At 40.9% G+C, this 15242-nt stretch overlaps 1 protein-coding gene across 2 annotated transcripts in view; it reads right to left on the bottom strand.

The window, feature by feature from the left end:
* The window catches only part of PPP2R2C (protein phosphatase 2 regulatory subunit Bgamma), a 198195-nt gene that overhangs the window by 144523 nt on the left and 38430 nt on the right, over positions 1–15242 (bottom strand). The gene's annotated exons all lie outside the window — the stretch shown is intronic.

Genomic DNA, 15242 nt, shown 5'->3' with positions numbered 1-15242 from the left:
CAGAAAAGCAGTTCTCTTAAGCTTTCAGTATCTGTTCATGACACCATGAACTGTTTGCTGCAGAAGGCACATACTCTGAAAAGGTGTAAACACCACTGAAGTTTAGAAATTTGAACAGAAAACAAATGACTGTCGACCAAAACCTCCACTACAGCATGAAAAGGGAGTACACCATCACCAACCCAATTTAGAGAAGACAGTCCTGTGGTTTAGGCCCTGGAATTGAACACAAAAAGTACAATTCAGTTGTCAGCATTACTATAGCATTTTGTGTAATCCTGCATGAGTTTTTTGCCTTTTCTTTCTTTATAATGAAGCTACGACATATGGCTCTTGAAGATAAATTCAAGTACCCTGCTATTACCATAAAATGGGCGTGCGACTTAGTTCTATACTTTTTTCAATGTAAAAACCTGCCCAGGGATAAACATCTAATTTCAGGATGAAGTAAGGTTGGGAGAGAAAGAATAGCAGTGAAATGACCTTCTTTCCTTTCTTACGGATAAAACAAAATAAATCAGAACCATCGTCAACCTGACAAGTAAATACCATAAAATCTTCACATCTGGGAAGGTGTGAAAGTAAAATAAGTTATTCAGTACTTGCACCTGTATAGAACACATTTTATTTACATGTGATTTTTGTAGGTGACAACACTAGAAATGTCACTTCTGCATTGACAGCATCAGTTAAGACTGTGGTGGTACTGGCAGCTCTCCAGTGCCTCCCCTATCCTTTTCAGTCATTTGCTGCCTTTGCCCATGCTTTCCTAATATCCAACCTAAACCTCCTCGGTGCAACTTGAGGCCATTTCCTCTTGTCCTAGCACTTGTTACTTAAGAGAAGAGACCGACCCTCACCTCCTTTCAAGTAACTGTAGAGAGCGATAAGGTCTCCCCTGAGCCTGCTTTTCTCCAGACTAACCTCCCCCCCACCCCCCATTCCCTCAGCTGCTCCTCATGAGACTTGTGCTCCAGACCCTTCACCAGCTTCGTTGCTCTTTTCTGGCCCTGCTCCAGCACCTCAATGTCTCTCTTGTAGTGAGGGCCCCAGAACTGAACACAGCATTCAAGGAGCAGCCTCACCAGTGCCGAGTACAGGGGATGGTCACTGCCCTGGCCCTGCTGCCACACTATTGCTGATACAGGCCAGGATGCTGTTGGCTGCCTTAGCTGCCTGGGCACAAGCTGCTCATGTTCAGCTCTGTCAATCAGCACCCCCAGGTACTTCTCCATGAGCAGCTTTCCAGCCACTCTGCCCCAAGCCTGTAGTGTTGCACGGGGTTGTTGTGGCCCAAGAGCAGGACCCGGCATTTTGCCTTGTTGAACCTCATACAACTGTCCTCATCCCGTGGATCCAGCCTGTCCAGATCCCTCTGCAGAGCCTTCCTGCCCTCCAGCAGATCAACACTCCCACCTAACTTGGTGGTGTCTGCAAACTCACTGAGGGTGCACTCAGTCCTCTCATCCAGATCATTGATAAAGATATTAAACAGAACTAGCCCCAATACCAGCCCTGGGGAACACCACTTGTGATCAGCCACCAACTGGATTTAGCTCCATTCACCACAACTCTTCGGGCCCCACCATCCAGCCAATTTTTTTACCCAGCAAACAGCGCACCCGTCCAAGCCATGAGCAGCCAGTTTCTCCAGGAGAATCGTGGGAAAATGTGTCAAAGGGTTTACTGAAGTCCAGGTAGACAACATCCACAGCCTTTCCCTCATCCACAGAGAGGGTCACCTTGTCCTAGAAGGTAAGGCTGGTCAAGCAGGGGCTGCCTTTCATAAACCCACACTGACTGGGCCTGATCACCTGGTTGTCCTGTACATGCTGGGTGATGGCACTCAAGATGATGCTCCATAACCGTCCCCAGTACCAGGGTCAGGCTGACAGGCCTGTAGGTCCCCAGATCCTCCTTCTGGCCCTTCTCATAGATGAGCATCACATTTGCTAACCTGCAGTCAACTGCCATCTCCCCAGTTAGCCAGGACTGCTGATAAATGATTGAAAAGGCTTGGTGAGCATGTCCACCAGCTTCCTCAGTACCTTGGGGTGGATTCCAAGGTCCCAAGTTGTCCATAGACAACTTCCTTAGGTATCACATGTGGGTCAGATCATGCTTACCTTGTTCTTCCCACTTTTAAGTTAAAAAAAAAAATTCTCAAAAGGAGGAATGGAATGAGGATGAAGCCTTTAAGAAAAACACCAGACAATATTCCCTATGTGCATGCAAATGCTTTCCTCAAGATTATGAGCCAAATCCATACTGTGTGGCAAATATTAGTACTCCACTGCCTGAAGTAGGTCAGTTCACATGAGAAAGATTAGCAAAATTCTGCTTTACGTTTGTACCACAATGCAAACTTGTGAGACGTCTGCAGGTAACTAGCTGTGCCATTTTGAATGCTACTTATTACCAATCCCACTGATAAACTACCCCATTTGATCTGGTCAAATACCAAGAAGAGGGTAGGGGGGAAAGGAACCTTTGATCAAAAACATATTAGGTATTTGAGCTTTCACGATAGCTCACAGTCCTACTCATAAAACAAGCCACCAATTGAGCAGAATACTGTGCAAACACAGAAATAAAGAGTGCCCTATCCTAAAGAATTTACAAACAAACTATAAAATGGAAGAGCTACATACACATCATGAGAGACATTTAAGTAAACGAGCCAGTAATGAGGATGGGGTCCTGGTTTTGAGCATTCTTCAAAAGAAGGTCATTAGAGATTTTGTGGAGAGCAGCTACAGACAAAAACTGGATTCAAGAGGTTGAATAATAACTACATAACAAGAATAGAGAGAGCTTAGAGGTAAAAAGAGAAAGACTGGCTAGCAGGTCAAGAGCTTTTTCTTTATTTTTTTCCCCTCCCCACAGATGGAAAAAGACTTGGCACATTACGATGCATTCTAAAGAGTAAGATGTTCAGAGAAAGTGTCAGTGGAAAGTGAGAGGTACAGAGGAAAGGAAAAGGAGGAAAGTGAAAGACAAGGGCAGGCATGACACAGATGCCAATAAATACTGTGAGTGTCAGTAAGAAAATGGAAGAGTTAAAAGGAACACAGCAAACAAAAACTGGATCTGTGCCAGGAGGAGAAAAACCTGATATGATAGGGAGAGAAAATAATTTGAGGAGAGGAAGAAACTTGTGTTCCACCTTGTCAGAGTTTTGGGGAGAAGGACTGGAAAAAAGGGAAGGCAGAGAAAGAAAAAGTGAAGGAGACAGAAATTGAGGCAGGAGGCAGCCAGTACCCGGAGGAAGGAATCAAAACTAGCGAAGATACAATTGGAATTGAGATTGTAAGATTTGGTACCAGTGTAGCCTAACGGCGGTAAGGAACTGAAGACTATGAGAACAAATCTTCGGCTGAATGATTGTTGATCATGTTTGCTCACTGCATTTCCAGCAGGAAGCTCTGCAGCGTGAGAGCAGGAGGAATTAGGTGCTGGGAAGGCAATTGGTCTGGAGGATTCCTGCGTGGTCCTATTTATAACCACCTGTTGAACACATGGCCATCCCGGTTTGCTCCTGCAGAACCTTTTTGTTCTTCTCTTAAACACATTCTCCCTAAGAGCTTCTATTTAGCTCTGTCAGACAGTTGGAGCACAGCCTTTAATAATTTAAATTCAATATCTAAAATAGAGCATCACCAGGCACTCCAAGTCTCCATTTTACTACCCCCACATTCATCACTTTATCTGAATGAGAACAATTAAGCTTGAACTGCAATTGAAAGATACAGTGGTTGAACACTTCAATTTTTGTCTAACAAAACCTTTCATATACAGATCATTCTGTACTTCATTTAGCAAAGCCCAATGGCTTCAAATGAAATGGAACTGAATTTGGAATTAGCACAGAACTTGAATTATTTTTGAAGAACAAGTAATGGTAAAATAAATAAATAAATGTATTCTTGGAAGTTATACAAATTGGACCGAAAGCAGAGACTATCCTAAAATGTCACCTTAATTTAATGTTTGCAAAGTCAGTGGAGGTTTTTAAGTGCTTTAAAAGAATTTGCTTCTAACCATATCCTAACACCTGCAAACTGTGAACCAGTGCAAAATTTCTCTTCTCATCTTGAAACAGAGTAAGATAACACAGGAAATTAGTCAGCTACAGGACAAATACAACAAAATATTTAGCTAACCCTTTAAGGTTGTATTTCATTGCAATTGTATTTGCTCACCAAAAGAGAATATTTATGAGCCAGATGTTCTCTCCCTTTATGGATATCTAGCTTATGTACGGAGATGTAAAACACAGAGCTACTGACTTCTCCATCAGCAAATTAGCTTTACTGTTTATTTATTTATTCATAATGTCCAGGAAAATAAGATTATATAGTACAGTCTTACTCATGTTCAGAAATACTCTGGCTCATTGGCTGCCTTTCATTTAAAAGGACAAAGCAACAAGGAATTATAACATGATATGAAGCTACTCCCCTTGCCTTCCTCCAACCAGAGTCAGCGTGACAGAGAAGGGACTCAGAACTCAGCCAGGAAAAAGACAGCAAATCTAATCCCTTGGCTTTCAGTAGTTTTACTTCTCACTATTTGAGAATGCTAACTTTAAAACAGTGGGTTTCTCTGTTTAGTCCTTCCCTAGTACTTCTATCCAGAATGAACATTCTCTCTGGATCATACCCTCCCTTATATTTGAGATGAGATCTACATTGCAAATGGCAGCAGAAATACCCAAACCACCTTTAAACAAGTTAGATCTTGGAAAACAGCCCAGCCCTGGTGGCAGAGACCTCAGCAGGAGCTGCACACCTTGGAGGGAAGTAACCTCACCTGTGATTGAAGTAGCAACGGTACAAACACCTTTCCACCAGTGCCTTTTTGAAGACATTCAAGTATATCTCATTACAGGATGCCTACTAGCAAAGGAAGTAATCTAATAGCTTTGTGATAGCAATGAGTGTATCATAAATAACTCTTATCAGAGTTTGTCTTAAAAATTCAAATTCCCATAGGACTATTTTCTGAACAGTCCTCTTTATACTTGTTGAATAGCCAAATATAACATAAGGTACAGTACTACCACTCAATTTCATTTTTGATACTTTGACAGCTAAGCAAAAACAAATAGATACTGCCAAAAGTTAATGTAAGTAATAAAAAATATCAATCACAGCTATCAAGTAAAAAGTCAGCAATTTCGTCTTACTGTAACACCTCAAAATTATTTACAATCTTTACATTTAGAGCATTTAATTTCTATTTCAATAACTCTCTTCAGTTACTGGAGAGTAAATTTAATATTTAATATTAAAAATTATGATGTAGCCCAACAATCTTTCAAAAAAACTAATGGCTGCTGTCATGATTTGTAAATATTCTATTATTCACAGAAGGGAAGTTTCTTCAACACACTACATTTTGCTGTGTTAAACCTAAAAATAACACCTCCCCAGAAGAAATGATTTATTTTTAGCCTACAAACAAAACTGGAGCTTGAGGAAGAAGGCAGGGTTGGGGACTGCTTCCAATTTAGCCTTTACTTTCAGCTGAGGTTACTCTGCTCCCAAGTTTCTCATATTGAAATATAAATACAAATATATTTCAAAGCAGAGATTTATGTTGGGTTTGGTATCACTGCATTACATGCTGGAGAAATCATACTACTCATTTTGCAAATTTAGTTCAGTTTTATAAGTACTTCATACAGATGTGAATTAACTCTTTATACAGATGTGGATTAACTGTAAGCATCACTTGCATTGCTGCCTCACACCTACTATATGAGGCAGCATGTACCTTGTTACCACTGTCTGGTGTGTATGGGACACTTTTTCTCTCTGAAGTGATAGCCATGGTAGGTAGCATCCTCTCTCTGAATTACAGAGAACAATTAGAGAGAGCAACCCACCACGTGTTCTACTGTTCGGCAGGGGAAAAAACTTTTTAAGTGTATGCCTCTACAGGCAAGCCTATAAAATTGTGATGCATGCAGTTTATTCAAACTAACTTTGTTACTGTCTCCTTTTATGAACACAAAACGTAGGAAATCCATCCACACTACTGAAAAACTATGAACCCGCAAAGCAACAACAGGTCCTAAGAAGGAGAGCTAAAAACTTGCTGGAAAGGGTTGGAAATCGTGAAGGGAAGATGTTTCAGTGGCTGTTCACGATGAACGGATCACAGGCACCAGAGCACACAGTGCTAGAGGCTGCTGATGGGCGCTGTCGCAACAGTGGAGCCTCAGGAGCTGAGCTGCGCTGCCTCCTGGCACTTCACCCAGCACGCTGTCAGAAATGGTTTCCAGACAAGACCTATCACCCCACAGCCAGGCAAGGTAGCAATTGCAAAATCAACTTCATATCCTAAGACGAGATGACCCACATTCCAAATACTTTTGTAGATGGCGGGCTCTGGACTGGGACATGAAGCCTGCTGAGACAGGAAAGCCTGAAAAGAGACTAACAGAGAAGCTGCAAATATGCACATGGTGTGAAATACAAAATTGTCATTTGGAGGTGCCAGAAAATACAAAGAAATGAGGCTAGAAAACACAGATCGGAAAGTGGCCTGAAAAAAACCAATTCAGAAAAGAGATACAGGCCATGATAGAACTCACTGAGACTTTGAAGACATGCTTGTGTGCATATTTGTGCAAGAAAGGAATTAGGAAGAGAAGGAGGGAATCCAGTGAGAACAATAGTCAAACCAATTCTAGGGGTCACATACATTCCCCCTGAATAGCAGTGGACGAAAACACACATTTAAGCAGTATCCTGTTGAGGCACTTGTGTGATCAAAACACTGGGAAAGGAAAGCAGTTTCTAGAACAGCTTCCAAATACCAGCATTCTGAAAGGATTAAGTTTATAAGATACAGAAATCCTAAAGGCATGGAGCTTGAAGAATTTCAACAGGAAAAAAGAAAGGAAATCAAGAGGAAAGACAGCAAAGCAGGTACAAAGAAACAAACTTTCTGCCCAAGCTTGAGAGAGGAAACAGAGGAAATTCTTTTAAACTCTATGACCTGTTATAAAATATTAGAAGCTGCCTAAGAATTTGTAACACCTCTAAAACATTCTTGAGACTTAAGCAAGTAATTAAGAATCAAATCAAATTAGCAGATTGTATTTGCTTTCATATTAAAACGCAAACCACAGCCTTCTTCCTAACACTTTGCTAATTCAGAACTCAAAATATTTCAGGAAATAATAATTCAGGAATAACTCCTGCACATGGCAAGTTTATTAAACAAAATCAACACACAGGATCATTCATTATTGTCTTTGCATTCTACACACAATCACACAAAGATGACAGCTTTGAAGGGAACTTAGCCCAAAAGACTATGCTTGTCATAACTCTGCAGAGAAATTACATATGACAGGACATTCATCCTGACTCCTTCTTTCCACCGATGTGTTTAATTAATTCAGATAGGCATAGTGCAAACAGCTTTGCTCCAGCATTACCTTGCACCACAGAGTAGTTACATATTTCTCTGTTCTACAGTAACTAAGAAGACACCTGAATCCAGCAATTCGGGAGCACCTGCAGACTGCGGCCATCCAAACTTCATCAGAACTGCTGCTGAACAGAAAAGCCTATCTAGAAAATGATAACAGCGCTAGTGTTTTCCTTGTACATAAAATTTACTACAATGTTGTTAGTACAGCCTCAAGAGAAAGGAAATCTCTCACAATAACAAGTTGCATGAACATAAACAATGATTTTGCTGTTGGCCTTTCCTCCAGATCATCCAAATATTTAAATTACTGTAGCATCTGAAGTACAGTAAAAAATGCTGCACCTGCTGAAGGAGTTGCAATCTGTGAAATAATACTCATTTGTGAACACAAAAGCGACAAATAAATTCAAGCTATTAAAAAAGAAAATTAAAACCTAACAGAAAACATACACAAGCATTCAATTGTGTGAGGAAAAAAGTAATTTGCCAGCAGAAATGTAAAGTAGAATCACAGAGTAGCAGTTTGGAAAGGAGCTATGTTCTAGAAGTGCCAACCTTTGTCGGCAAAGCATGACCTAGACTAGATGTCCCAGCACCCTGTCCAGCCGAATCTTAAAGAGTGTCCAGTGCTGGGGAATCCACCACTTCCCTGGGGAGATTATTCCAATGGCTGGCTGTTCTTGCTTTGAAAAGTTTTCCTCTTGTGTCCAACCAGAGTCTTCCCAGGAGTAACTTGTGCCCATCACCCCTCATCTTTTGCATGTGACTCCTTGTAAAAAGGGAATCTCCATCTTCTTTGTAGCCACCCTTTAAATGCTGGAACATGGTGATAAGGTCTCCCCTGAGCCTTCTTTTCTCAACGCTGAACAAGCCCAGCTCTCTCAGCCTTTCCTCACACAGCTTCCCAGTCCTTTGATCATCTTTGTGGCTCTTCCACAGAACACCTCCAGTCTGTCCACTTTTTTTTTCCAGGGACCAAAACTTAACACAGTATTCCAGGTGTCCCCTGACAAGCACTGAGTAGAGTGGGACAATGACATCTATCGCTGTGGGTAATGCCCTTGCTGATGTAGCCCAGCATTCCGTTGGCTTTCCTCGCCACAGCAGCACATGAGTTATGTCTACCCAGGTGCACGACCTTATATTTGTCCTTGCTGAACTTCGTAAGGTTCTTGTTAGCCCCCTCTTCCAGCCTACCCAGGTCATCTTGCAGAGTGGCTCTCCCTTCTAAAGTATCTGCTTCCCCATTCAGTTATCATTGGCAAACTTCATCAGGATATGCTTGATCCCATCTTCCAGATTACTTACAAAAATATTAAACCCCTTTAAGCTGTTATTGTAGATGGGGGTGACACCAGACTTATTCCAGTCTTCTGAAATGTCCCCCAATTTCCACAGCTTTCCCAAAGATTATGATGTCACGATGACATAAGACATCTCTCTTAACACTCTCGGGGGGACAGTCTCAGGGCCCATCAATTTTTAGGGGTCAAAAATAGAAGTTTGCAAGACATGTTAAACCCCACATTTTGAGGAGTATGAAACCCCACACTATGTTGCAGTAAACAGCAAATGTACCTAAATGTCGTGTTCCAATTCTGGCCACCCTCATACCAACAGCAGGAATCAAAATTCAGAAAAAAAGGACAAATCACAAGGGTGATTTAGCGTTGGAAAAGGAGAATTACAAGGTAACGACTGAGAAGACTCCCATAGGAAGCACAGACGCCAAAAGGAATCATTTTTATTGTGGCTCAAGACAAAGCAAGTTCTAATTAAAAGAACATATGTTGCTTATTTTGAACTATACTTACAAGGGAGAGTATAAGTAGAAAGTTATTAATTGATTTTGCAACCTAATAAAGGACTAAGCACCTACAAATCAAGTGTTGCAATAAGAACAGCAGAGGTGCCTGGCCCCAGGGAGAATCTGGGAATGCGGGCGAAGTTCTTGGCGTATCCAGTGCGGAAACTGCCAACTCAAGGGAACATCCTTAAAATCATCACCCTGAAACACTAAACACAAAGGCACATATGTTGCTTTCTAGAATTTAGAGGTCTCAAATAAGATCACGAAGACATGCTGGCTGATGTAAAATACAGATCCTGAATATGATTATAGTCCTAATAGTTGGTACCAAAATATATTCCCTGAAAAAACTGGGGGACACTCTTACCTTACTAGATAGTAGCATGCTGATAACTCCTGTGGGAAATGCAGTATCATTTCTGGGTATGGACATTTACATACTTCCCGCTGAAGCTGCACCAGGTGTCAACAAAAAATGCAGTATTTGTAGAACCAGAAATGATCCCAACTATGAAGAACACAAATCTGTGTTTTAGTGATTGAGATGCTCACCACAGCAAGGAAATTTTGGGCTTTTTGAGCTGAACTTGAGGTCAGTTAATTTTTTGGCACTTGCAGTTACTTTATGCACTGAAGAGAAACAGTCATCCAAATAGGATTTGCAACCACAGCTACATGCCACTGTGTGTAAGAGGGAATCCAACTTGGCAAAAGAGGGAACAGGAGGCCTCATCCAAGACAGGTCAAGAGCCCTCAGCATAACTTGCTGTTAGACAAGAAAGGTCTGCTAAGCCAAACCAAGCCCCAGCATGTCACTGACCACTTTCACAAAAAAGAAGGGGAGGGGTGGCTGCTTAATGGTATCATTTTTGCTAAACTCTGCAAAACTATCTTTAACCTTACTTATAGCTAGACAGGGACTCACACAGTTGCTGAGCAAACATAAATGCTAGGCCTTAAAATATCTATAGTCTGTAACAGAATGAACTAATTTCAACTAATGAACTGCTGAGCCAGCATGACGAAAAGACCAGAGCATGGGAAAAGTAATGCAGTAATGGTATGCTTAAGATGATTATAAATCAAAGAAAAGAGAATGATGTCTCTAAGCTTCAAGAAACAACTCTCCGGGGAGGGATGAGGAAGACCCTCAATATGAGACACTACGCCTAAGGGCACAGTGACCAGTGATGTGAGGTCTGGAATACGGCAGTAAAACAAGAAGTGGGCAGTCTGGGAAATCAGGGAAGTAAGCTGTGGGACATCACGGTTTTAAGCAGATAAAGGAGAAGTCAAAAGTCAACAAGGTGGGTGCGGCAGGGGAGAATCAACACTGGAGACCCCAGAAAACTGACTGTTGTAGAGGTGAGTACTGCTCTGAACAACCTTGATGCACCAGGAGGGATGCTCTTCGATCCCCCATGCATGAGTGTGGGCTGTAAGGGCCAAGAGAGGGGTCTTGCGTACCTTAAGGTTTGGGAGAGTTTAAGCATCTGGGAGTAAAAGTGTCTAACATAACCACAAAATTATATATGTGCTAATGACTGTAGACTGTTCCTCATATCCACTGTCATTTATATAATCTCTTTAGTTATGGAATTCCTATATCAACACACCCACTGCCATTCTTATCTCATCATTACCTATCTCACAGTCTGATTGCTGAGACTGGCTGTGATCCTTAGTTGTTCTGATTATTCCATAGCCAAGTACCACTGATTCTTAGCTGTCATTGCTCTGCTTTGTCCATAAGTATTGCCAACCTGTATAACTGTTAAAAATCCTGCCTCCTTGTATAACTAGTCTCGTTCCTTGCCAGATAATGCTGTTGCACACACCCTTCATAGACACTAACCCACGTTAACACAGTGCCAAAACCATAACAAAAAGGAAATACAGTTGCATTTTCTGTTGGGCTAAATGTATGCATGCAAGAAATTCTCCTGGCTTGAGTTTCCACGATAATTCCCTACTTTGTTTCAGAAACTCAGTGGAGCAATGGGGACAACCTAGTTAAGTTTAGCCATTTCCACACACAGGCAGCACATACGTGAGCTTGAGTACGTATATTTGTGTTTAACACATTTGTATTTAAGCATATACCTAAGCCCTGTTTAGGACCTAACCATAAGTCTCATCTTCATGTCAGTTAAGCACTTTTTAGAATTTTAACCAGATACAATTAGATTATCAAAGATTCTTTCAAATAAGATGTGGCAGAAACCTCTGGCAGTATGCATTCTGCATAGCTCTATTTAAAGAAATTTAATCTAATGACTTACTTGGTAACACACTTAGAACTGTAACTCCTATGACTCCTTGGACAGTAATTAAGAGCAGCTTCTTAATTATTCATTTTATCTATAACAAACCAGGAAGACTTGTCTTTCATTTGCTCCAATGTAACTGATAGATGTGAGCATTTCGAGTTCACCAGAAAACACATGAATAAACCAGTAACCTAATACAATAGCATTTCAGAGAAAGCATAGTAAGCTATCCATCTATCTATTTGTATGTATTGGTAAGGAAAACAGAAAACACAAAAGCCATTTGACCTGAAAGCTTAACTGAAGTTCTTTAATAACACTGTGGCTAACCAAATCCTTTTCTAAATACAAGCCTTTCGCTAGCTGCTTGCTCACAGTGATGGTGAGCCTGAGAACACAGAGCCTTGATCTCTACTTCGTATCTATAAAACAACTCTTCAGAACTGCACTTTCGTTGGTCTCTTTTAGCCAGGCTGAAGTGGGGTCTGAGCCCAGGGGCTTTGGGGAGAAGGGCTCTCGCAATCCCAAGGGGGAAGAGCCTCTCATTTCTTAGCAACAGCTACAGCCCTCAGAACCGGGGGTCTGGAAGCAGATGCACCAGCTTTTTGTCAATCCACCCCATATCATTCCCCACCCCCACCCCCCCTTCAGCCTCTGTATTTCACTAAACCAACTATTTTTATCTGGAGAGATTTTTGATAATAAAACCATTTTCAGCTTATTCTGTTCTATTCAAGGCTTCCACAGAAAGCTTTTTTCTTCTTCTTCTTGCCAAATAATTTGATAAAAGATCTAATGCTCCAAGAATCCTGAATCTATCACTTCTATTTACTGGGTGTCCTCTGAGCTCCAATCCTTCATCCTCACTTTGGCAGCATGACTCTTGACCATAGACAGGCATTCACCATAACAAAGACTTACTAAGATTTCACTTTACTGCAAGTGATTTCTCATAGCCAGGTCTCCCAAATCTCAAGCTTCTGAAGGAATAGCCTTTTTGCATGAAACAATGTTCACTACAATTTGTGAAGATGGTAAATTTGTTCCAACCTCCACTCTGCAGCTGAGTCGTCCTACAGCTTGTCTGTGCTGGTAAGCATCAGCACAGTTGTCCCCTGTAAGACAGCTCTGCCCACTGTAGGTGGCAGGGCAGATTCAAGGCTTTCAGACCACCCATCTCCACCCCCAACATTGGAAGCTGGGGATGTCCATGAGCTACCAGAGGATGAACAGTCACTCTCCTCCCTCCTCTTCCCCAGCTTTAGGTGACCCTGAACTAGAACATTCTTTCAGCTTCAAGATCATTTTCCTTGTCTCTCTCTCACAATACCATTAAAACTCTGGAAAATTTTTACAGTCACACATCATGAAATACAAGTCATAACAGTGATTCTTCTCAATTCTGTTGCTGCCATCAACGGCAGAGTTTCTGCCACTAACCAGAGCCTAACTCACTCCTTCATTTTACACTCAAGAGCCGATTCTATTGCATTGCCTGTATCCCGTTTGGAAAGAAAATCCAATTAGAATGGATTCTCAACAAGCTTGACTTTGACCCTTAGTTTTGACTTTGGCTGCCTTTTGTTTATTTGTGAAGCACTGTAATTGTTTACATACAATAGAAATGGAATGCGTGGCAGGCGAAACCTGGGCTCTGCAGGCTCTGTAGGTAACCTAGGGTTATAGGTTAAAAAACATTGACATCATGACAAATTGCTGTAATTTGAAGAATAATCTGAAACCCTGCTGGGACACAATTGAGTCTTTGAACCAAGTTAATGATAATAAAAGCTGACACAATAAAAATGATAAAATTAAAGAGAACACCCAGTAATATAAGTACCTCCAACGTATGACATTGATGATCCAGTTAAGGGGGCTGGTAAAAATAACATTGGTAAGTAACTTAATGCTTCATTTCCAGTTATAGAAAGCTCCACTCATTTGTGGAAATGCCACCACTAAGTGCTTTTATCTTTTCTTGCTTACATGCTGTTTGTCATAATTTTAAAAACATGCAGTTTTCATAATAGCTTCAGTAATGCAAGGTCATAATTCCACTTTCTGATTAGTTTGTAGCTATGTACCAATAGAGAAAACCAGCATTTTTAATGTAGTGCACCCATGATACCTTTCCCTGGGTCTCTGACATATCATAAACCAGCTGGCAACATAAAATATAAATTGGTTAGCTATAAGAACAGATGAATCATTAATTACTTAGTCTGTACCAAAATAAGAGCTCGATTTTATGGTATCAAATGGCATGTGTAGCTGCTAATTAAAAACTGTATTTAAAAACAGAAAAGAAAACCAAAAACCCTCAGTGAGCATTATTTAGAACACTAATCATAGAATGGTTTGGATGGAAGGGACCTTTAAAGGTCATCTAGTCCAACCCCCATATATATATATTGCTACTAAAAAATATTATTTCTCAGAATTTAAAAACATGGTTATTGAATTTTGCTCTGGCTTCGCCTCTTTATTTTTATTCTCCAACAATACCTAGCTATTATGGGTTAGAGCTTATCATTTTAAGCAACCTAAGATTTTTATTCACTCTTCATACTGAATTGTATCTTTCACAGGCCTCACACTTCAGATCATTATTCTCAGCTTTGCAGGGTCAGGAGATAACATCTTCTCACAAATGCAATTTACAAGACAAGTAAAACATACGCTGCTAATGTTACAAATCACATAAACCCCGAAACTAAACCTAACAGGATTTGGACATCTCTTCCTTCTGACAGTACAGTTAACGGGTGGGGAGTTTTCCATCAAAAATCGGCTGTGTAATATAAAAAAGGACTATAACAAGGGAATAGGTAGATTGGCAAAACCTAAGAAACCACTTGGATTTGCTTTAGAAGCGCAGGAAGACTCAGATCCATCCTTTGGACTGGATGCTGTGATAAACTTTAAAACAGTAACACCCCTGACACTTGGCTTGCTTCCAAACCTTTTCCAGCTTAATCCCTAAAATAAACACTCAAAATTAAAGACTGCGTGGTTAAAAAAGGCCAACTGCTCCTGCTACCCTTTCTTATCATATAGAAAATGGATGCAATTGATCTGCCTTTGAATGGCAAATTGCATTTTTTTAATCACGGTTAACTCTGCATGCGGATCTAAAGCTGCACGCTCAGCCTGTTACCTTCACACAGTGGATTCGGAAGGTAACAACTGGTACGCAGAACACCCAGGATTTTTTGGCACGCTTCTATGTTGCACAACATGTAGGTGTCTCAAGGTTTATATTATTACTTATAAAAGATGTTCTGAAATTTCTACTAGCTTATTTTTATGAGCTATTTATCTTACCCTCATATTATCTTATTTGTCACAAGATCTTGTCTTTCCTCTACCCCTCTCCACATCCAACAGCTTCTCAGTGACGCCTGCCAAGGCAAGTGTCAGGGCCAGGCCAATCAATTTTCTTCTTAGTAGGATTTTCTTTTGTTCAGGTAGGAGCCTTATCAAAGGAAACGGCTTCCAAAAGCCCATTCGCAGAACAGAAAGGGGAAATATTGCCCAAGCTAAAATATGTGCAAATTAGGTTTTCATTCAGGGCACACAATTCAACCACATCACAGCAGATACAGAAAAGCAGCATGAAGCACGTTGAAGAAACAGGAGAAAGATGACTACATCAAAAGCCACAGGTCCCCAGGATAAGTTGATTGATTTGGTCATCTCTTCACCCAAAC

This window comes from Strigops habroptila, chromosome 7 (genome assembly GCF_004027225.2).
Source record: "Strigops habroptila isolate Jane chromosome 7, bStrHab1.2.pri, whole genome shotgun sequence".
Taxonomy (NCBI): Eukaryota; Metazoa; Chordata; class Aves; order Psittaciformes; family Psittacidae; genus Strigops; species Strigops habroptila.
The sequence above is the reverse complement of the archived record's forward strand: the minus strand, read 5'-3'. Positions and strand labels throughout refer to the sequence as shown.